Below are 6479 nucleotides of genomic sequence, written 5' to 3'. Positions count from 1 at the left end.
ATTACAAACAAATGTTGTGCATTGTTGTAAGTGAAAGTTAATTTAATGACTGGGGTTTCTAAAGATAGCAATTTTCGATTTTGATTTTGATTTATTGATTATTATTTTGATTTGATTGTGTGACATTCTTCAAGAATATTTCAAATTTAAATGATTGTTGCTCCATTAAAAAACATGGTTTCAAAAACATTAAACCAGTAACCTGTTTTAATGGTCTGGCTGAATAGTGCATGTAGTTATCAGCATGTAAAGTCTTCCCAACTTTAAGAAAAATATTATTACACTTTTGCTTATTTTGGTTCACAAAAAAGGAGAAAATCAATGCAGACCTTTAATTTTTACACCAAGAGTAGTCAAGTTTGAAGTTTGTGAGCCCAAAATGTGTGTGTGTGTGTGTGTTTGTGCATCTGGGTGGCTGTAATTCAGAGTCACACTGGTTAGGTCGGTGGTTACGTTGAGTAGGGTGTTTTGCTTTGTGTGTGTTGGTGTTTGGTACCCCAGCTGAGATGGGTTGGAGGGCCGTCAGAGAAGCACTGTATGTGTTTTAACCCCTGGGTTTATTGTCATTTTAAGGAGCAAATTGAGTTTAATGATCTTGCTGCTGGCACATCCTCTTAGTGTGCTTGTAGAGCTTGACTCATTTATTAAGATGCACTTTATCCTCTATTTTACCGCACATTCATTCATATTATACAGTCTCATTAGACACTGATATACTATATAATGAGACAGAAATTAGTTTTCCCTCCTTATTTCAACACAACATTTGGGTAAATCAGTCAAGACAGCTCATTTTGACATCAACATAACTTTAACAAATTACAGCTCTAGTTTGCCACTAGTTCTGAAAAAACATTCTGTATACCAGTTTTGTAGAAATCAAACTGTTGGGCCCTTTTAACCTGGTCAAAGTGCTGTACTCAAAAACAAAGGAAGACGAGAGCAACAGGAGAAGGGCGAGGCTCAGTTTTTCTACAATGATCAGGAACACAAACACTGAGGGAATCTTTGGTATAGGTGCGACAGTTAAGAGAAATTGCGCGTCTGTAATCCACCAGGCGCATCAACTGGAATCACATCATATGAACAGGGGAAGAACATAATCCAGAAGGGGCTAAACTCAGATCCTTATGCTGGATCAGACTTCACGGTATAAGCTTGAAAATAAGCATCGGGTACAACTCTTTTTCTCTATTTTAACGCCATTTTATCCCATGTAATGAACTGATGGAAGACAGCTGATACTAGGTGTAGGATGCCTCACAAGGCCCCAAGAAGCACGGTAGCATGTTTGGATTGTTTTTGTTTTTTTGCTTCCTCTCGTCTGCGACGTGTCAACGTTTTTGACTTTCCTGATTCCCACCCTCCTGCCCAATCACATTGGCACATCATGCAGGTCATTAGCTATGATTGTGCAGTTGTAGTCTTGACATGTCTATCGGCCACGGCATGCCATAAATTGAAGGCACTCTGATGATTGTTTTTGCTTGCCTTCCTCCTGAGGGATAACGGAGTTAACAGTCATCCACTGAGCTGCACCCCGAACTCTACTCAAAATTCAAGACCACAGATAAAATCGAATTAATAAGAGCAACGTTCACATTAAAAGTTTGATGCTCTCCCAAGTGAGACTGAGACTTTACCACCCGCTGGCCAACTTTTGCCAGCTCACACCACGATCAAACATTCCTGTCAGTGTTTTTGATCAGGTGTCAGTGTCAGTATCTATGTTGGCGGACTTAAAAACCCACTCTGTGCCAACCTGGCACACTCCCAAATCAAGTTTTATTGCAGACCCTGAGAATACTGACAAGAGACCCTGGTAAGAGTCTTTGATAAATGAACCTCCCGGCCTGTGAGCAGATAACTGCCAGCAGAATGTTTCTGAACATTTCCTCTATCATCAGGGCTTTCTAATCACAAACCATTCACCTTCATACCGCTGCCTCCATCAGCGTTTAACACACCCTGTGAGCAGCCGAGCAGGGTGTGTGTGTGTGTGTGTGTGGCATTATTTCCTGACTATAGTGCTTTTCTCATGTCTGGCCTTGCCAGCGATCGATCGGCATCTCCTTTGTCTGCAACATTAACAGACTCTGAGGTGTGTGCGTTCCTGCGCGTGAGTGGAACCAATATGAACTGGCTTGCAGTGCGTTCACCTGCCTGCGTATCCATTACCTGTTCACGGTAAGGAGACTGCCAAGGTGAAGGATTCATTTGCGAGGCGCTGTGCCGATGTCCGATAACCATCTGGGGAGGCAGAGAAGAATGATGGGTAATGAAGTTGGCTCAGTGTCATGAGATGAGTATCAAGACTCATGAAATAATATGACAGTATACATTCTGTTGAACATCAAAATTAGTTAAGGTGCCCAAATGGTTTGCTACGTGGTTCATTTTGTTTTTACAAGCGGAACAGTGATAGATAGATGGACAGCACTGTATTTTCTTGCTTGAACATAACATAACTGGGGCTTTTTCTGTATTTATGTAGGTTGATAGGTAAAGTCCCTCAGCAAAAATCTGATTGACAGAGACATGCAGTTTTAACATCAGTCTTAATGTCCTGTATAATATTACTGGGAAGGTAAAAAAAAAAAAAAAAAATCCCATTAGAATAGCTTTGGGAACTGTTTTGAACTGATACAGTCTGTGGCGGTGCTGATATCACAGACCGGTCCATTTGGCACTTATGAGCGACTGTGGTCGCTGTCTCAGCTTTCATTCTGATACTATATTTGCAGAGGCTCTCAGTGCCGGTACAGGCCGTCCCTTTGACATCTGCTTAACGCCAAAGTGTTTGCTGAGCTGCAGCCTATTAAACTTACTGCTCTGTCCCTTTGCATTGACTATGACGTCCTCTTGCACCACGACTGACATTGCCCTCATTTTACCTGTATTAACATTCATCTTGGGTGATTTCTATTGGGTGTAGCGGATTTGTACTGAACTTTTTAGTGGCATATTAAATGAACTGAACAACCCACTGAAGACAGACTGCAATCAGGTCACCTAAACCATCTTCAGCAGATGACGAGGGCCACATTTCACCATATTACCCACAAAGTGTGATGTTTATTATTCATGTATGTGAAAAATGGAGCTACTTCTGGCAAGTACAATGAAAGAATGATTTTTATATTTAAGTGACTTTCACTACTTTTACGAAACTTAATTTGGTTAAACTAATTAAGTTTAGGGAAATATCATGGTCTTGATTTAAGATTAGAGTATATTATAAGGAAAACACTGAAAAAGTCAACATTAATTTGTTTGGTTGGAATGGGAGGATATTACTTTTTGAATATTTAACCAAAACCAAAACCCTTTTTCTGAACTTAAGTGCTTTATTACATAGGATGCAGCTTCCAGTTAGCCCCCCAAGGTGAAAAAAATGGTGTGCTTTTTCTGTAAACCATCCACCCCGGCCTCCTCCTCACATCTCCTACACAGTATACTAATATTACACTGCCCAGACAAGAAAAAAAAAACGTTGCCGATAAATGTGCTCCAGGCAGAAATTAGGTTTCCCCCAAAAGATATTTGGAAAAGCTAAGTATAAAAACAAAATATGAAAAATATTTTTCAGGAGCCAGAGTTGAAGTAGAAATCTCATATAGACATAATCTGAATGCTATACACATGTTAATGGCAGGTGTAAAGGGAGCCAGCGTGTCTTTAATGATATTGGGTGAGCTGATGACATATTCTTAGCCCGTGCCACCAATGTCACATATAAATAATTATACAGTAACATTTAATTTCCCCAGAGAGGTCATTACAGTTTCATCAAGATGTATATCAATCACCCTTTTCCCCTTTCACTCCTGTACCCAACATCTCCATTATACTTTTCCACCCTCCTTTCTATCTCCACTCTCTCATCTGCTTTCTTCTCTCCACCTCTCCGCCACAGCACAGCATCACTCCTGTTTTATTCTTTCAGCATGTGTCTCATTCCTTCTCTCCTCTCTTCCCATATTCCCTCTCTTCCCTCTCTCTCTCTTGCTGATCAGGGTCGTCAATCTTTGCCTCTTGACCTCTCTCTCTCTCGCTCCCCTCCAGCTGTGCGATGGCAGGGAGCTGTGATGTCATTTATCCTACTTACTGTGTTGCCATGGCACCCCTGAAGCCAGTGGCAACGTGGGTAAACAGAGTTTCACATGACTGGAGGATTCATCAATAAAAACACTGTTAACGGGAGATCACAGAATCACAACCACACACACACACACACACACACATGCCCTCATATGAATGCACACACATCAGTCCATACATACATTAAAATAATAAACTTCGACATGTGTCACTAACATACTGTATGTCAGTGATTTCCAAAATGGGACTGATTCATATGACTGATTTCTGATGTACCACCAATATGGTCAAGTTTTGTTTGGGGTTTAGGCACAAAAACACTAAGGTTGGGGAAAGACTGCGATCATGATAAAAGAAAACAATGTTGACTGTTGGAAGAAAACAGAGAGGAATAAAAGTCGCCTCTGTTCAAGTCACATGCTTTGCTGCCAGAACCATCCACCCTCCAAAGTTTTGCGGCTCTACAGCAATTCCACAATACGTCCATGTTTGTTCCTGACAGACAAGACTCACAGAGCCACAGGGGGTCCTCGCCAGCTGTAAACATAAACTTTATTAGACACCGAACAAATCACAGATGTTGTTATTTTGCTCAGTCTCCGAAGATCCTGAACATCGCTTTGTGTGAGGGAAATGTTGTTTCATAACTATTTTATAATCTTCTATGTAGTAAAATAAATTCAATTCAATTCAAAATAAATGATGGCCACAGATTGAAAATAAAATGGATCCATTACTGGTAGCCTGAGGCTTTCCAAATTGGATTGATATGAGAAATGAATAACTACGTTCACTGATCTGCAGATCTCTTTGGCAGCTTACATGGACCGTGCCTATCAGCAATAGCGAGTGTGTACTTTGTAAGTGAACTACAGAAAATTAACCTGCAATCTCATATTTGGTGACGCATTTTTCATGACTGAATTTGGCAAAGATGTTTCTATACATAAAGGAAGAACTGATTCTCACTAAAAGTTCTCTCATTTGTATCAGAACAGTAAGCCGTCTGTAGAGCAAATATAAAAGGGCAAATATGCTAATGAGTATTATACCCTACATATATTAATAAAATATCGCATGCGATAAAAAGTCTTTTATAATTCTACTTTTTTTTCCTGAAGAGAATGTGTGCTTAGCCAACTGTCAGTATAAATAATATAAAAAAAAAAAAAAAAATAGATTTTTCAGGAAACTGCCCAAAGCAATCCAATTAAAGTATAAAAAGAATCAAAAGCAAGTGCTTTCCTTGAGCTCTTGATGTAGCTGTTCTATCGCTTGTTTTTATTAATCCTGTTTTTATCTGTTTCTGTGTCTCTTAAACACTTTTTGGCAGTTGAGTTTGCTCTATGAATAAAATTGACTTACAGGGGAATCGCAAACGAAAACCAGAAAACTTTCTGTCAACAACAACTTAAGGGGGAGTAAGAGGGGGCAGAGGCCCAGTGCAAACTCGTGGCTGTTGTCTTATTTCCTGCATAAAAGGCTTTTTGGAGATACAAACAAGCTGATAGATGAGCTGAGTGTTTTGATTTTCAAGTTGGCCCCACTTGACATTGAGCATCTTGCAACGTGCCCTTTGAGGAAAGAGAGAGGGGGAAAGAAACTGCAATGAATGCCAGAGATAGAAGGGATATAGACTGAGAGTGAAGGTACAGAAAACATATGGCAGGAAACAGAACAGTGAGAGTGAATCAAAACAAAAAACAGGATGAGGAACAGGATCTGGACAGAGACTCTTACATATGAGGAAGGTAGACAGTAAACAAGTTACAGTTTTACAGTTTCGCCAAATCCCCCAGCAAACGTGGCAGGTGTCATTTTGGGGGGGCATTTGAGCAAACGTCTGACTGAACATGAAAAAATAGCCAAACATATCGAACAGGCTAGAAACTGAGAGATAAAGTATGTTAAAGACATTTCTAATGTTACAGGGGTTTGTCAGCTCAGTAAATATAAGCAAATAGCCTTACAAGGTAGATTTCTTTCTAAATGGAGACTAATGTTCTGTGACACACCAGAGTGTTTTGTATTTGTAACCTCTAGCTGTACTTCATACCACGCTGGGCTGTTGTCATCGGCGGAGAGAAGCTAGTTCAGTAAATCTGAGCAGCTCATTTAGCTTCCAATCGGGTGTGTTAGCAAGTTCATTTAGCTAAAAAGTTCATTTAGCTTTGTAAGCTAAATGAACTGACTGGCTAATTAATGCAACTCTCAACGCTAACATTTAAGTAACGACAAATAATGATAGAAAATAGGTTAACGTGACATGACAAAAAATAAATAAAGAAATTTCATCCGTTAAACAAGATCATCGCTGGCCAAACTGTAAGTTTAAAAATGTAATCATTCATCAAGCTTATCCACAGTGTAGCAGCCAA

Source organism: Xiphias gladius, chromosome 11, assembly GCF_016859285.1.
Source record: "Xiphias gladius isolate SHS-SW01 ecotype Sanya breed wild chromosome 11, ASM1685928v1, whole genome shotgun sequence".
Lineage (NCBI taxonomy): Eukaryota > Metazoa > Chordata > Actinopteri > Istiophoriformes > Xiphiidae > Xiphias > Xiphias gladius.
The sequence above is the reverse complement of the archived record's forward strand: the minus strand, read 5'-3'. Positions refer to the sequence as shown.